This window comes from Pteropus medius, unplaced genomic scaffold, assembly GCF_902729225.1.
Source record: "Pteropus medius unplaced genomic scaffold, Ma_sr-lr_union100, whole genome shotgun sequence".
Classification (NCBI taxonomy): Eukaryota; Metazoa; Chordata; class Mammalia; order Chiroptera; family Pteropodidae; genus Pteropus; species Pteropus medius.
Window position 1 is genome coordinate 5584252 of NW_024344240.1, and position 3951 is coordinate 5588202.

The 3951-nt window shown below is 36.8% G+C and overlaps 1 pseudogene; it reads left to right on the plus strand.

Annotated features, from left to right (window-relative positions):
• The first annotated feature begins 244 nt into the window (after positions 1 to 244).
• Positions 245 to 792, plus strand: LOC120607395 (40S ribosomal protein S18-like; annotated as a pseudogene).
• Positions 793 to 3951: the final 3159 nt, after the last annotated feature.

The window sequence follows — 3951 nt, forward strand, 5'->3', positions numbered from 1 at the left end:
TCATAGTGAATTTCTCCATTGTTCTTGAACTAGTGTTTTCCAGCTTCTGTCGATAGACCAGGGCCAATCTGTGGATAACATTTTTACTGATCTGTAGTCAAACAAAAAAATAGAAAAGAAAAATAAGATTGCTGCAGTAAGGTTTCAATAAAACTAAATTTATTAAATTTAAATGGCTTTCTTTTATGCTAAAATTATATTCTTATGCATTCTGATGTTAAAATATTCTTTCTTTTATGAAATAATGGTGAAATGGTTGGTAGTCTTAAAAAATAGCTTTACTTGGCTCTTTTCCACAGGAGATCTACATGCCGCCGCTGGGGCTACGGGCCTTGTCTCTAATGATTCCAAGAAGTTCCAGCACATTTTGCGGGTACTCAACACCAGTACCGATGGGTGGGCGGAAAATAGCCTTTGCCGTCACTGCAATTAAGGGTGTGGGACGAAGATATGCTCATGTGGTGTTGAGGAAAGACATAGACCTCATCAAGAGGGCAGGAGAGCTTACTGAGGATTAGGTAGAATGTGTAATCAGCATTACACATGCAAAATCCACGCCAGTACAAGATCCCAGACTGGTTCTTAAACAGACAGAAGGACGTGAAGAATGGGAAATACAGCTAGGTCCTGGCCAATGGTCTGGACAGCAAGCTCCATGAAGACCTGGAGCAACTGAAGAAAATTCATGCCCATAGAAGGTTGCCCAATTTCTGGGGACTTCGTGTTCAAGGCCAGCACACCAAGACCACCGGCCTCCGATGCCGCACTGTGGGTGTGCCCGAGAAGAAATAAACCTGTAGACTTTGTCTGATAATAAATAATTTATACACTTAAAAAATATATATCTTTCCATGGCACAAAACCAGCAACTCTATATTGTATTGGTTCTCTCTTCCTTTACGTTTTTTTTCTTTTTCTTTAAATAATGTTGGGCTTTGAAATACAAAATCTGGCAACCAGGATTCTAAATGCTTCTAGGTCTCTCAGCGTTCTCTTCCCACATGGATCTACATGGGAAAAAGTAGCTTCCTCCAGTACCCATCAATGGCGAGAAGCATGGGCAGACCTAAGTTCACATTCTGCTTCTGCACTAACTAGCCCTCTGGGTGGGGGCAAATAGCCCAGTTTTATCTGTAAAATAGTAATAATAGTTGTACTTACTTTATAATATTTTTTTGTAGAGTGTTCAATAAATGTCATTTCTAATCATGATCTATTTCTGTTTCTAATTTCAGGTAATTTTTTTGTCTCTCAATTTATAATTACTCAGAGTTCAGACTTAAGGACTGAGTCTTTTCAACTGAATTTCTATATCTCAAAATATTATACAAATTATAAAGGGCTTAAATTAAAAAAAAAAAATTGTACTACTTTAGTATAGTATGAAATAGCTACCCGTCCTCAAGAAGAGACTTTTATCTGACAAAGGTCTGGCTTTCCCCACGCTGTGCTGGGTCATAGCCATGCCTGGTATTTGGCAGGAGGTATTCATTAGCAGGAAGTGTGACATGAGCAAAGTTCCCCTCCTCACTGAGCATCAGTTGAAAGGTCTTTGATTCTTTTGGTGTATCAGATCACATATCCTCCATGGTTATAGTTGCTCTCTCCCATTAAGAGTCAGCTAATAGGTTATCACCAGTTAACCTCATTATATTCCCTACGGCTTAAGTACAGCTTGTTGGAGGAAGTCAACCAGGATTTGAGTGGAGAGAAGAAAGTCTGAGAGGACATTTAGTTGTTTGAGACAAGGCTCCTCCTCTAAGTGTCCTCAGCATGACCACAGGTGTGGCAGGAAGAACCTATGATCAATTTTGAGTTAATATTTGTATAACATATACAGTGTAGGTTGGATTATTTATTTATTTATTTTTGCCTATGGATGTACAATTTTTCTCGCACCAGCTGTTGAAAAGACTAGTCTTCCTCCATTAAATTGCTTTTGCACCACCGTAAAAACAAACAAAAAAAGAGTTGGCTATCCTTATGTGGGCCTGTTTCTGGGTTCTCTGTTCTGTTCCATGGATCTATTTATATGTGTATTTCCCTCCAGCAACACCACATAGTTCTGATTACTGCAAGTCTTAAAATTGGATACTTTCTTCTTTTTGCAAAGTTCTTTCCGCTATTCTTTGTCTTTCTCTATATATTTTGGAATAATCTTATCTATAGCAACAAAAAAAGGAACTTTAACCAAAACCTAAGATATTTTCTGATATTTTTATCGAAATTACCATAAACCTGTATAAGAATTCGGGGAGAATTTATATATTTTACTATGTTGAATCTTCTAAGCCATGAACATAGAATATCTTTCTTTTTATTTAGAGCGTCACTATTTTGTAGCTTTTAGTATACAAGTCCTACACGTGTTTTGTGAGATTTACACCCAAGCAATTATAAATGGTATTGTATTATTCATTTCAGTTTCCATGTGTTTATTGTCAGTATATAAAAATACAGTGAATTTTTATGTATTAATCTTGTATACTGTAACCTTGCTGAATTCACTTATTAGTTCTTGGAGTTTTGTGTAGATTTCCTGAAATTTTATACATAGACTGCTCTTCATCAGGTTGAAGAAGTTCCCTTTGATTCCTATTTTTCTAAGAGTTTTAATCAATAATTGGTGTTGAATTTTGTCAAATGCTTTTTCTGCTTCAACTGATAGGGTCATATCATTTTTCTTCTTTAGCCTGGTAATGAGGTGGATAATACTGACCGATTTTCAAATATTGAACTAGTCTTGCATCCATGTAATAAATTCCACTTAGTATGTTTCTGGAAGGAGCTGAGATATCAGACAGAATTCTTTAATAGATGTAAAATAAAATGACAAAAATGATGAGTCCTTTCCTAATTTTTTTTAAATGAGTGATACCATGGATACCTAGATACCATAGATGTAATCTTGTCTGAATATAGAAATAAGAGATCAGATTCAATGACTTCTAAAAATTCTCCTTATCGCAGCAATTTATGATTTAAGGTTTATAAGCAGACAATAATATAACTTTTAAATATCTAATCACAGGCTTAAGCATATTAAGCTACTACCACTTCAGATTTTAAAAGCTCAGCTTTATCCAGCAAACTGAAATCTATGATGTTGCATAAATTTCCCCTTTTACAATAATTATACATAGTCGTTTGTTGTGTACTTTGTTCACTGTAACAACCTCCATGTTTACACTTTCAAGGCAGAGCACTGGCAAAACAGTCCTATGGTAAGCATAATTATGCTGTGGTTTTCTTTTGTTATCAAGATCTTAAATGTTTTATCCAATGCAAGTGGTTGATGAGGCCTGGCAGGCCTTGGATGAGCTCTGGAGAGGTAGAAAATAGGCGTCAGGCACATTTCCTACACTCTCTCTCCTTGTGTAATGTCGGAAGCCAGCAGCCGACCAAGTCAAACCGGGTACCTGAATGGGGGAGCGGGGACTGAGAAAAAAGAGAAGACAGACAGGGTGCAGGAGGGAGAACAGATCTCACAACTGTCTCTCCGAGTTTATTTCTTATGCTTCTCTTTATACATAATCTGTTCCTTTGTGTATCCCAAAATAACATAATTAAAGTAACATCCTGAAGATAAAGGTACAATCGACACTTCCTTTGACACTCCCTTTGACACTCCCTTTATCTATACTTAATCTTCTTCTTCGTGGAATTCCACAGAACCAGCCTTTTCCTTTTTATGCAAGCAGGCCTCCCGAGATAATCCATGCACTCTTTTGAATTTGGGGAGCTTTATCTCCCTACAGTGTAATGAAAAGAGGTTAGTCTGTGTTTGCCATCATTATTTCTTTTTTTAATTTCATTTCTTTTTCTCACATTATAATACTCTAAGGTTGTCTGGAGTACACAGATAATACCATAGTTACCCAACTCATCATGGTACTTAAATTTCACAGGTGCACCCTGAGAAAGAAGCCATAGGCTACTGGAAGCTCTCCA